The following is a 14,193-nucleotide window of genomic DNA, read 5'->3' as shown; positions in this document are numbered from 1 at the left end:
AACCAAAAAACTCTGTATGAACTCAGGCTTAGGGCCCCTTCACACGGCGTAAGCGCGTCGCTCATTTAGACACGTATACATGTGTCCAAGCACGGCGCTTCAAAACAGAGCCCATTGATTTCAACGGGAAGCACGCGTATATGCCGATATAAGAACGCTTCCCATTGAAATCAGTGGGCTCTGTTTTGAAGCGCCGCGTCTAAATGAGCGGCACGCTTACGCCGTGTGAAGGGGCCCTAAGGCTGCACATGGAGTTATTTAGTCAGGAAAATTCCTGAGGAGGTTTTTGAAGCCTTTTCCACCTGAAAAAAATCAATGAGAGGCGGAAAATCCGCCTTTATTTAGGCGGTTTTTGTCAATAACACCTCAGAAAAACCGCTAGCACTTTTTCTGCCTCCCATTGACTTGCAGTGAATTTTTCAGGCGGAAAATGCCTGAAGAATGGACATGTCGCTTCTTTTTTTCAACGCTAACAAAAAAAAAAAAAAAAACAGGTTACATCGGACTGTATGGTGAGGCATTTTTGGAGGAGGATTTTGAGGTGGATTCCTGACCAAAAAAAAACAGTGTGAACTTAGCTTTAAGCTGGAAAACCCATTTTAGGGAGCCTTCACACGGAGTTACGCGCCACTCATTCTGAATGTAAAACTCGTTCAGAGTGAGCGCTTAACCAGATCCCATTGATTGCTGGTTTCCGGCTTGCGCGCGCTCCCCGTTGAAATCAATGGAGGCTTTTAAAATATATATATATATATATACACACACACACAGCCCCCCCTCCCCCCATATTGCTTTCAATGTGATACGCGCGTATGCTGCCACCCATAGAAGTCAATGGGATCTGGTTTTTATGTACTCATTCTGAACAAGTTTTCTGTTCAGAATAAGCAGAGCGTATACTCTGTGTGAAGGCTCCCTTAGTAAAGGCCATGGGCCTAAAACACTGAAAGGACCGTGGTGAGAACTTTAATGATTTTTTTTTTTCCCGCCCCATTTTTTACAAAGTCTGTAGAGTTTTCCTCTGTGGACTCTCAGCCCATATTACACCTATATGGAAAACGCCAGCGTATCCTTAAGTATAAAGGACTTGCTATAAGTTCATCGTAGCTTTTCCATTGTGGTTTTTTTTTTCCCTGAAGAGTGTGGATGGGCTTAGCCAGAATCTCCTCCATTTTGCAGGTAATGTAAAATGCTATGTTTTTTGCAGCCGTGTTTTTGCCGTGGCCAAAATGCTGTTTTTTTTTTGCAAGTGTGCGGCTACATCCTCAAGTTAGGTTCACACTAGAACAATGGACAAGCGGAACAGTAAAATAGCAGTTACATATAGAGCCTGATGGACCCTATTGATTATAATGGAGTCCAATGGACAAAATAGCCATGTGTACAAGTGTGAATATAATCTACTACTGAACAAGTTTAACCATGACTCCCATCATGTGACCGAAAGTTGCTGAACAAATGTCTAACTAATGTGGCTCCTAGTGTGCTGCAACTGTGATTTCAAGTCTAAGAAAAAATAAAAAAAATTCAATATTGCTCAAACATTTTGGGACTAGTTGTAGGACCCTGGGGTCACAATGCAGTTTCAATCATTTACGTTAGAGAGTTGCAAGGCACCAGCGCAACCTTTGGTCACACAATGGGAGTCATGACTAAAGTTTGCAGCTGTTAAGGGTTTGTCGTGGGACTATTAACTTACTTACCTTTCTCGGTTTATTCCGGCTGATGGACCCGAGGGTTCTAGCCATTTCATGACCCTCAGAACATGTGATCCAAAGCAGCCATCAGCCTCTGGGGTCACGCCGCCCACTCCTCACCTGATCACTCATAATTACCCATGAGTTTGGTGGAGGAAAGGGCGGAGCAGTTGGGAAGCAGAACCTTCTCAGAGGCTAAAGGCCCTTTTGGATCATATGAGCTGAGAGTCCTGATATGGTCTGAACTCTCTGGTTCCACAGTTGTAATAACTGGGGACTGGTAAGTAGATTAACAGTACCATATAGCCCCATTCAGTTTAAAAGCAATGGGCAGCCATCTGAACCCATTATAATCAATACGCTCCGTATGTAACCATTATGTTTTCCAGTTGTATTTTTATACAAGACAGGAACCATGAGGAAGGAGAGTTTGAATACAGAAGAGGTGTATACCTAAAGGGGTCTCCAAATTGTGGAGAGTACAAAATGCTGCAACTGCTATTTTAGAGAAATAGCTATCCTGAGAACTAAAACAACAGCCAACAATAGTGTGGACCTTGTGTAAGGTTAAGGCCACACGTTGCAGAAAAGCTGCATCTTTTGTTGCAGATTTTGCTGCCATTAGTTGAGCCAAAGCCAGGTGTGGATTAATCAGAAGGGAGAAACGTAAATTCTTTTTAGATATTTCATGTTCCTTCTGTAGCCTCCGCTAAACCAATTAGTGGCTACTGAAGGAACAGGAAATATCTAGGAAGTATTTATATTTCTATCTTCTGATCAAGCCACTCCTGGCTTTGGCTCAAAAAAAAAAAAAAAAAAAAGCAACAAAAGAAGCTGCATTTCTGCCCTGTGCGGTCTCAGCCAAAAATGGTTTTTCCAACTTAAAACACAACTAAAACTGCTCGAAATATTCTAAAAATTTGTGCTGCTTAATCCGGTGATGGGTTTTGTACCTACTGGTCCAGTGATGACATGACTGCTCTCCCGATCACTGGCCGTATTGGTAACCCGCCGTATTGGTAACCCACTACAGTCACATGTCCCTTTGTCAGCACGGCATCGCTGGACCAGGAGCTAGAGGCCCGTCAGGTGACAGCAGTGTTGGGTTATTGAGGCATATATGGATTTCTAAATTCTTTTAGACCATACCGTTCAGTTCTACAAGTAGTTTTTTTTTTCAATTGGAAAATACCAGGACCTGCAAAAAAAAAAAAAATAGTTGGAAATCCTCATGTTTATCTCCGCTGTACACCACAAGCACAGTGTGAATACGCCTCAGGCTAGGATCACACTGGGAACTTGCTGTTTAATTCCAGGATGAAAATGTAATATTGTGCTTTCCCTACAGAAACCGCCGCAAAAAGTTCTGGTGATTAGTTTTTGTGCTAGCACCCCTGCTACAATTATTGTCTCTGTTCTTTTTCAAGGTTGAACTCTCTCAGGGTAAACCCACAGTATACCAGTGCCTGAACTCCGTTTTCAGGTTTCCGTCTTTTGCATACATTGTACTGCAAGTCTCGCCGCGGAGCACATAAAACGCTCACAGGCGCACTCGGCCGGAGACTTTTCAAGCCCATTCAAATTTTATTCATTTTTATCCACTACTTTCTTACTGTGCAGTGGGTTAGCTGGGTGTATACAATGTGTGACTTGGTCCTTATTTACACTGCAGTGATTTGCATTAATGACTGTCCAAATGGGTCCTAAACACAGAACAGGTGTGAATCTTCCCTTTATACTTTACATCTTTGTAGTCTCAGCTTCTGGTTTTGGATTACAATCGTTGATGCAAAACACTGACCAGTGATTAAGGCCTTAACATGGTTGGCTTGTCAGCTGACTACTTATGCATGTGCTTTATTAGGCCCTGTCTGTTCCTTATCTGATTGACCACTCATTTACATGGTAGTATAATTTGGAAAGCTAAGAAAAAAACAAAACAAGTCCATCCACTTTAGCCTGTTCTCCTGAAGGAGGCAAAAACCCCATGAGGTAGAAACCAGTTTTCCCTCATGTTAGAGAAAATTCCTTAAAGTCTTGAAATACGGAATAAATCCTTGGGTCCCCACCCCCAGTAATGTTGTACCCATAAATTGTGATATACCAGGACCCTTGTGAGCACTAATCCTACATTCACATGATTGTGATAACCAGTAACACATAGCAGTCTCTCTTCATTGTAGAGGCCGTTCACATCATAACTTTAACATCTGTTTAGCTAATCTGTTTAATGGATGCAAAAACGTACATAAAATAACCAGTCCTTACAGTGCAACTGCACAGAATGAACATCCTAGTCTGACAGTTATCTGTTATTCTCTTTGAACATTTTTTTAACTAGAAACGTAGATAAGGTTTCCATCTCCATTGACCTCCTTGTGATGTTTGTGGCGTCAGGTAACAATGATAAACTTGACAGATCCCATTAGAGTCTGTGGAATTGCCTAACATTATATGCCCCCACATTATAATGTTCCCCTCCAATTGCCCCACAGTATTAAGTCCTTCTCCTTGTGCCCCAAGGAAATTTGTGAGGAACATTAAACTGGGGGTAACTAGAGGCAGACATGTCCCCCTCCAGCTACCCCCCACAGTTTAAAGTCCTCATTCAGTCGCTCCCCAGTGTAATGTCACTCTCCATCTGCCCCCCAGTTTAATGTCCATTTCTCGATCTGTCCTAAGTTTAATTGCCCCTTTCATCTGCCTTCACTTTAACTGCCCCCGATTCCCCCCTCTTGCTCACACACGGTGTCTCTCCTCTCCTTCTTACCTGCCATCAGTCTCCGTTCCCAACAGCTTACTCTTTCTGTGTAACTCCACACTGTCCTGTAGTATCCAGAATAGCTCTGCCCACTAAAGAGTTGTTTTGTTTTTTTTTGTTTTTTTTCCTGTCAAGATTGGATAAGACTCTTCTTTTTTTTTTTTTCACATAGTTGGAAAAAACAGTGCTGAAAAAAAAGATGGCTCAATGTCATTGAAATCAGTGGGAGAGCATTTCAGGCATTTTTGGAACCAGTTTTAGGCAGAAAATCCTCAAAAACAGGTCCAAAAGAGTCCGTGTGACCTACTCTAGAGGGTTTTTATTATCTTATTGATTATTAATGGGTAAAGTGTGTTACCTGAAGAGCTTGTGACGCTTGGGCAAGATCCACTTCCATTTCTCAGGCCACTGACATCACTCCTTTTGGTCACGTCGCCATGCTGCAGTTCATTCCCATTGAAATGAATGGAGCTCGGCTTCGATATCAAGCACAGCCACTGTATAGTTTACAGCACTGTGCTTGGTAAGCAATGAAAAGGCTGTAGCACTTTTCTAAACACTTGGACGCCTTCAGTCAGATGATCAGTGTGGGTTCCAGTTTTCGGACTCCACCCCATCTCATATTGATGTCCTGTCCAAAAGAGAGGTGATCTATATTATAGTTCTGGGATACCTGTTTAGCTTCTTCAGGACAAAGCCAACGTTCGTTTTTGTATATCTGTTTTTAACTTCTCATATTTTAAGAGCCTTTTTTTTTTTTTTTTTTTTTTGCCGCTGCATCTTAAGTGTTAACAGCCACGATCAGTACCGGCATCCTCTGTGTATAGAGAGGGCTCATACAGCCCCTCCTGCGACATGATGTACATGTACATCATTTTGTGTGAAGGGGTTACAGGTTTGTTTACAGCAGAAAGAGGCCAAAATTTGGTGCATGATGTCACATCTAAGCTTAGGCACTTTTCGTACAAGTTATGAACCTATCTGAACAGTGTAAAACACTTAATAAGTTGATGAAGTACATGGCTTGTTGCACCAGAATTCTGTCACATCTTGTATAGTAAATCTTCCCTGTTACGTAGGGGTGAGCATCTCACAGTACATGCTCTGGTATAGCCTGGATTAGTTTTTCCAAGATAATGTCTCTGGGATCCACATGTGGCACAGGCATTCAGGATCAGTAGGTCTGGTCCACAGGGATCATGTATGATTTGGAGTCTTCTCTATCAATTTTGACTGTGCTGCAAGAAAGTTTTTGGCAGGTATTAATATCCTTTTTGTAAATTATGATCCATATTAAGGTTGATTTATCTAGAGCTACATCTGTTGTTGATAATGTCCAGGAAGCAGGATCCAGCATATCTTCAGTGTGAGAAACTATGTTCTTAATCTTACATTACACATACATGTAAAAATTATCCAACCGTGCTCAAATGGTTGTGAATCTAAAATAAATCTGCTTTTTTGCTTGTCTGCCCTATGTAACTGAGTCTAGAATACACCATTCTATTATCAGGCATGTCATGTTGGATAGAGGCTTATTACAATGTACACCTTTCCATTTAAGTTGTAGTAATATGCTAGTTTGGTTGTAAAAATAGACTTTTTTGTTTAGTTTTTTGTTTTTTTGTTTTTTATGCTAACCATATCCTAAGTCAAATGTGTTACTGAATTCAGCTTAAGGGTCAGTTCACACGTGAACTGCCCGCGTGGGTTTTGACACCGAGAGAGCCGCGGTGAGCCGCGTCTCTCTCTTGTCAAAACCCGCCTGCCGCGACCATCGCGGTCGCGGCTTTCCCCTCCGCTGTCGGCTCAAATGAATGAGCCGACATAGGAGGGAGCTGCTGGAGGCGGAAGCCGCGCGGCTTCCGCCTGAGGATAGGGCAGGTCGCTTCTTTTCTCCGCTAGCGGGAAAAAAAGCCCGGCGGTCTACATAGACCACCATTGTAAAGGGGCGGATTTTGAAGCGAAATCCGCTGTCAAAATCCGCCCCTTTGCCCACGTGTGAACTAGCCCTAAAAAGGAAGGCTTAGTGCATATTCAGACAAACGTACTGTGTGCTTGGTTATGGCTGTGTATTTATGATAGTAATCGCGATTACTCAGGCATTTTACCTCGATTACAATTAAAGGGATCCTATCAGTCAGATACAATTTTTTGTAGGTACCATGTCACAATAGCCTTAAGAAAGGCTATTTGTCTCCTACCTTTCGTCGTCTTCTCCGCGCCACGGTTCGCCTACAATCCCGGTTCTTGTCGGTATGTAAATGAGTTCTTCCGCAGCACAGGGGGCGTCCCCAATGCTGCGAGAGAACTCTCTCTAGCGCTGCCTCCTCTTCTTCAGCAGCATCATCTTCAGCCTCTTCTTCCAGCGATGGCTTGTAACTTCTAAGGCTTCGGGCAGAGCAGACTGCGCATTCCCACAGGCCACGAGAAAATGGCCGCTTACAATACTGTGCAAATGGCCATTTTCTCATGGCCTGTGGGCATGCGCAGTCCGCTCTGCCTGAGGCCTTAGAAGTTACGAGCCATCGCCGGAAGAAGAGGCTGAAGATGACGCCACTGAAGAAGAGGAGGCAGCTCTGGAAAGAGTTCTCTTGCAGTATTGGGGAAGCCCCAATGCTGTCTGCATGAGTGCTGGGGCCTACAAAAAATTGTGCCTGACTGATAGGATCCCTATAATGTTGATGATTTGTAATTCCCCACTTTAAACCATGCCCATTTTATAGTATGAGTATGTGTTGGGCAAGATTTGCCCAGTGGTTTCACTCAGACCAAACCATTCTTGAGACCCTAAAAGCAGAGGCCCTAGGGAGGTGATCAAACATAAAAAGAAAAAAAAAAAACGGTGTTACTCACCTCTCATGGGCTTTGGCGTGACTCCTTGCTCTCTTTGGGCCTTCTGACTGATGTCAGGGACTGCTGAAGCCTGTGATTGGGCATCAGCAGTCACATGGGTCACGACACGTGGTTATCCTGGTTGATGTTTGGTTTCGGTTATTTTTTGACGAATAGCCCAGCCCTACACTCGGATATGAAGAAGTACTTTTTCACTGCACAATGCATAACTAAGGGTAATCGATTTTCATAGATCCCTCATAGCTATTAAAGGATCTGTGAAAACATAATAGGAAATGGCATGTTAGGTTATCGGTCACATAGGCCATTGCATAACGGTCATGTGAATAGATTCCTTAAGGTCTATGAAGCTGTATGCAGGCTGTTAATACAACGTCTAGCACATGGCCCAAGAACCCTGTCTTGTGAATAAGAACTTACAGAGAGCCATACATTCCAAGGAAATTACTCTTGCTTATTGCTGTATCTAACTATAGAAGCATAACTGGCAAACAGAAGAAAACCAATCATATACTGATGAATAGTCAAGGACTAATTGATATGAATGTATTTTGTGTCTATATAAGGCTAAAGGTTATTTTACACAGATGGACCTGGTAGGCAATGATCAGAAAGGGACATTACTAGGTGCATTCGTTCCTAATCATTGCCTGCTCCTTAGCAGAATTAAAATGCAGAAGATCATTTCTGCTATATGGGGGTGAATATTCATCCTATATGGTTTGCTTTTGTTGGCAGCATACCACCCAGGTTATATGGAGCAATGTGTAGAAAAAGGCCTGGTTCACATCTGCATTCGGTATTCCATTCGGGGAGGCCACCCCCCCCCCCCCCCGAACGTAATAACGAACGCATTGACAAGCAGTGAGCCTATGAAAAAACACGGACCCCATAGACTATAATAGGGTACGTGTGTTTTCCACGCGGTGTCCACACGAGTCTTGCGCAGAGGAAAGTACTTCAAGAACTACTTTTCTCTCCGCATGTTCCGTGTGGAAAATACACGGACCCCATTATAGTCTATGGGGTCTGTGTGCTTTCATAAGCTCAACGCTTGTCAATGCGTTTTAGGGGTCCCCAAGCAGACTCCCCGAACGGAATACCCAACGCAGATGTGAACCAAGCCTAAGATGCAGTAGCCCAACAAACTTGAAGAAACTTGTTGGGTGATTTTGCACTTTTAGGCTAAGGCCCCATGTGGCGTGCTGTAGCAAAAAAAGTACTGCGGAGAAAAATGCAGAGACTACGCATTGCAGTTCTTCCTGCAGAGCTTTAGACAGAAATTTCGCAAAGGATTCTGCAGACTTTGTTTCAATCATACTGATGGGGTAACCACCGGCGTTTTCGTAGGTATAATTGACATGCTGTGATTTCCAAAACTACACTGGTTTTAGAAATCACATTTCCGCCCCGTGGTTTTTAGCGCAAAGTGGACATGGTATTCGCTAGAATCCTATCCACTTTGTTCTGACTGTAAAACACCATGGGCAAATCGAGACAATTACACCATGTGGGGACCCGGCCACTTATACTGGCTTCCTCTGACCATTATTCCCGATAATAGGACTATGTTAATGGCCTTCAAGGAGTTTTCCCAAAAACCAAATCACATTTAAATTTGTAGACAAAAGTTAAAACGTTTTAAAATTTCAAATACTGCAGAGTTTTAGGCCAATGCTCCACATATAATGGACTTTCTACTTCCATTATACTCATATGAAAACCACTGGTGTTACTGTGGGTATAATTGACATGCTGCCATTTCCAAAACCGGAAACTGCAGCATGTGCACTGCGTATATTTTTCCTTATTGTCTGGATGGGATTTGCTAGAATCCCATTCACCTTGCAGTGATTGTAAAACGCGGCAGTGTTTATACCATGTGAGGCCCCGACCATAAAGATTTTCTCTAACTATCTTAATGGTGACTCTCATGTCTTGTTTGGTTACTAGTGGATACCACCACCATGAATGCCAGAAAGTTCTATGGCCTGGCACTTGTTAAAAACCCAGCCGTGATTTTGTTATTGTGGCTGGGTTAGCTTCTTGGGCATGCAAAGTCTCTGTCTGTTTCTGTGTTCCTGCATGAGAAGATAACTCAGCCACAATAAGGAAATTATGGCTGGCTTTATAACAAGTTCCAGACCATAGAAAGAACCTGCATTCATGGTCATAGTCATTGGCAATTGAATAAAAGCAAAAGACTGTCACTAAGAAGAGAGGGAAAAAAGTCACAAATTGTTACATAAAAGCCTGACTTGAACAAAAATTTGCAACTTTATCATGCCTTGTACGACTGGCATGATAAATCTCAAATGTTTGTCAAGCTTAAACTCTGTATTTATAAGGTACAGAGAATTAAAGTTTGTCAACGAACATATTCAGTATTCAGTGTGCAGATTAGTTTTCTTAAGCGAAAAAAAGCAAATTTAGAAATATGCAGGACTTTCCAGCAGTCTATGCCATAAACATCTGTGTCGAAAGCACAATTTTAAGCGTCTTGAATATTAAGCATATGCTTTTTGGCAGCTTTGTTATATGGGCTCACTTGCATTTCTGGTTGTCAATCATTTCTGTCAGCGTGTAGGGTCATTACTCTCAATGCTACTGCAACCATGAGGCATCAGCCTACCGTGACAGTAAGGGCAGCAGAATCTGTATAGAAAAGTTTTGTTTATCTAAAATCCAGGGAGGGGTGAATTCTCTAGATGTCTGAGATTTGGCTAGGATTTATTTTCTACTTGTCTGAAGACATGCTGAAATATTTTAGGACAAAAAAAAGCACAAAGAGCAATAAAATAGAACATATTCTAAGTAAAGTTGTCACGAGATCATAATTTTGAGCATGATGGGTGTAGCATTGCGTTTCTAGATACAAAAACAATACTTTGATAGGGAGCTGGCCTAGAAAGTCACATTGCAATTGTGCCCTGTTTGTCATTTAATGATCACCATCAATATTGTATCCCTTGTATATGAATTGTTAGTTAAAGCAATAACAAATATAATTAAATCTTAGTTATTATCCTTTGTAACATACACTTTATTAATATTAAATGAGTTAATGGGTTGTCCAGGGAGATTTATTAAACTCCCTTCTTAAAGTTGTTTTGTTTTTTTTTTCAAGCTTGTTCTCGGGGTCCAGGGCTAGTTCTGACCTTGGGTCATAAGATTGTTCCATTTCCTCGCCTTTCCCCATCACTAGTTAGCTGTGCTGTGCTGCGAGGGGGCTGACAGACTATAGTTAAGCTGGCCCCCATAGCACAGAAACTACATGTGGACACAGGAAAGGAAGAAGGTGGCAGAGTTGACCCAATGGCTGGGTTCCCATCACATGATCCAAAGTCAGAACCAGCCAAAACCTCCAGATCCACTATGAAAAAAGATGTGGAAGAAGTAAGTAAAATAGAGCTCCTTGGAAGCCCCTTTAAGTGTATTGTAATTTGCATTAATTTGAAATAAATAGGAGGAAAAAAAAAAAAGACTTATCTATTTTTAGCAGTTTTTGTCAAATCTGCCGCAAAGAAACACTAGCGTATTTTGGGGGGTTATTTTGCCTCCCTTTTATTTCAATGGGGTGTGCAAGGTGGAATCTGTCTGAAGATAGGTCATGATGCTTTTTTTTTTTTCCCCCTATCCTATAGTAGAAAAATTGGATAGAATCTGACTTCCGTTAAAATAAATGGGAGCCTTGGAAGGTGTGGTTTTTGTTTTTTGGGTTTTTTAACAGATTTTGATCCGCCTGCAAAAACTCTTTGTGACCTTACCTTAAATATTAAAGAGGATCTTTCACCATCTCCAGCATTTGGCATTCTCCAATAACTGCTCATGCAACTATTCTAGTGCAGAGAATTTTTTTTCTCTACCCCGACCATTCCCAAGTACTCATTTTATATGCTAATTGGGCTCTTTACTGTCAGGTGGGCGGTCCTTGTCTTTCAATACAATTTATAGTAATCCACAATCTACACTGTGTGTATGGAGTCCAGTCAGGCTGCTTTGTATTGATAAGGAACAATTTAGAAATGTCCCCTTTCACCTTTGTTTTACAGTGTAATATTGGATCCCCTGTTTAGAACATTAGACACCCCATCAACTTTCCATGGCATAAAACATTAGTATTTGTTGATGTCATGTTACTTTTAATCACGAGCTACAAGCCATTTCCTCAGTGAGGATCCTTATTGATCAATTTTGTCAAACTTCTGACTGTAGAATTAATTTTTCTGAAGTTATGCCAATATTTAAGTCGCCATGAGGCAGATTAGAATCTGCATATCCTTTACAATAGAATGAGAAAGCCTTGAAGTATCCGGGAGTTGTCTTCCTGCCGACCCACATAAAATCTTTTCAAAAGGCATAGCTCCTCTTATTCAGCCAATAACATAAGAATTAGCTTCCTGAAATCTAATAAAGAATTTATTTTCCTAAATTGCCATTTCTATTACCAATAATTCTGATTAAAAAAAAAAAAAATTAAAAAATCACATGAACAGTTAAAATCAAAAGCCTTTAGAAAATTGTACAAAAGGTACAGATTGATGCAGTTGTATTCGCCTGTGCAAATTGCAGCAATCTAAATCTTTGAGGACAGAATCATCCTTCTGGACTTAGCATCACTACAGTTATGATACTAACATTTGCCCACGACTTCATCCGTGTGTTGTTGTCGGCAATGATCTGCGTATATACCTGGAATTGTTGCTAGCAATGATCCGCCCGTGTCTCAGCTCTGCTACATCTGTGTATATGCGCAATATACCCTGGTGTGCCCCGGCCTCACCCCGACCCCCTCACATAAGCCCACTCTCGCATATTCTTCACTGGTAGGCAATAGCTTCACTTTACGTAGGACACTATGTCGACTCTCCCCTATCAAAAGTACCTGAAGATACAAAATAATCACACAAAGCTTGACGGTCAGCTTTCTCTGTGTGCAGCTTTTTTTTTGTTGCGTTTTTTTCAGCCAAAGCCACTACTGTGTTTGACTAATTTTGGGGGGAAACAGCCAGAATCTGTTTGCTACTAACACTAGGTACATGGCCACTGATATTTAATTTATTTATATAAATGCCAATATGCTCAGATCTCATACACTTCTGTGTTATATAGAGCCATAACACAGCACCCATGGCAGAACATAGTAGGACCATACTGTACCTTTTTTGCAGCCGATTTAACTCTGGGTAACACAGTTGGGTTCCTATGCAAAGCTACGTCAACTATATATTAGTGTGCGTCATCCTATATTGTATTATGGAGAGATTCCCCCTCCTAAAAACATTACTTCTAGGGAAGTTCATAACAGTGATGTGATTCCTCATAGATGCACCACATGGCTGCCCACGGGGTGCCTACATCTCTACAGAATGGATCCATGAGGGCTCCATGTGTGCTAGTGCAGGCTGGCTGTGAGTGTGTAAGGCTTGTTCACACCTTATTAATCTTGGTGTGTTATTTTTGGCACCACTGCCTAGAATGTTATATAATACTTCTCCCCTATACAGTAAATGTTATCCTATAGTCATCTATAGTGTTTCTAAAGCTGCAAACAATGGCTTCTATAGCAGACCGTTAATATTATTATCCAGGTGTAGGTGAGTCACACAGCTCTAATGTGATCATATGACACTTAAATGTGGGGAAAGAACCCAAGAGAACATTGGACAATTGGAATCCCAATAATAAATTGCTCACACAAATGTATTCCATATTTTGTTCCCAAGGGAAAGGATTTTCTTCCTCCTGCTGGGATCTAGTCTTGTGCTCAGTAAACTAATACACAGAAGGCAATAAAAAAGCTGTTATATGTTCATGGAAATGAACCCTAAGTGTTTTTAATAAGTGCAGTCTATTGCATACAGTATAGTTACATTGAGTTAGGTAGTTAAGTAAAGAGCTGCGATGGATGGGGTATTTGGTTAATGTAGATTATAGCATGAATGTATCCAGAATTTAAAGGCTTTTCTTTCAATGAAATGCTGAAGACCTGTCTTTCAGATTGGTCATCAATATCGGATTCTGCCTAACAAACCATGTGATGTCACATTTCTTGCTCTTAAGGATTGTTTCGTGGAAAGACTGCAGCGTTTGCATGAATGCTGCAGCCAGATAGCTAATCCATGGCGGTGCTGGTGCTGGGACCCTCCAGTCTGATGTCGATTAACCATCCTAAGAATAGGTCATCAGTATTTAAAGGGACTGTCTGTGATCCACAGTCACAAGTATCAGATTGGTCAGGGTCCAACACAGAGAGCCTGTACCGATCACCTGTTTGGACCACTGAAAACTGTGTACAAGGTAGAATGGGAAATAATTCTGCTAGTATTCAAGTGAGTGGGAGCAGAACTGCAGTTCGCAGACTCCACTGCTATAATGTATTGACCGGAAACTGTATATAGTGTATGGAGTTCCATATACTGTAGTGGTGCGGTCAGGGAGCTACAGCTCGTCTTTTAATCACTTGACTCAGCTGCTGTATACCTTGTGTATAACTTCTAGTGCTATAAGCTGATCAGTGCAGGTTGTGATATTGAGGACCTATCGTTTTTCTCAGGCCTTGGGTAACCCCTTAAAATAAGACTGACGCTATAATATCCACCATGATATTTAGATATTCACAGTCAGTCGAAAAGCAACCCCTGGCATTTACAATTCGTGAGAGTGCTGCAGCACTGATGCAACCACTGAGATTGTGAGTGGTTACAGTATATCATTGCTCTGTCACCTTTGGGGTTTTGTCGAGGGCCTGCACACCTCTGGGGACCTCCGATGCTACCAGTAACTCAGTCACTACAGCAACTCTCCAGTCATCGAGAGTAATGAGTTCAGTGTCTCGAAGAAGTACTTGTTGTATTTACTTAACCTGTTTTTAATCCA

The sequence above is a fragment of the Leptodactylus fuscus genome, chromosome 10 (genome assembly GCF_031893055.1).
Source record: "Leptodactylus fuscus isolate aLepFus1 chromosome 10, aLepFus1.hap2, whole genome shotgun sequence".
NCBI classification, from domain to species: domain Eukaryota; kingdom Metazoa; phylum Chordata; class Amphibia; order Anura; family Leptodactylidae; genus Leptodactylus; species Leptodactylus fuscus.
This window is presented reverse-complemented; position numbering follows the sequence as displayed.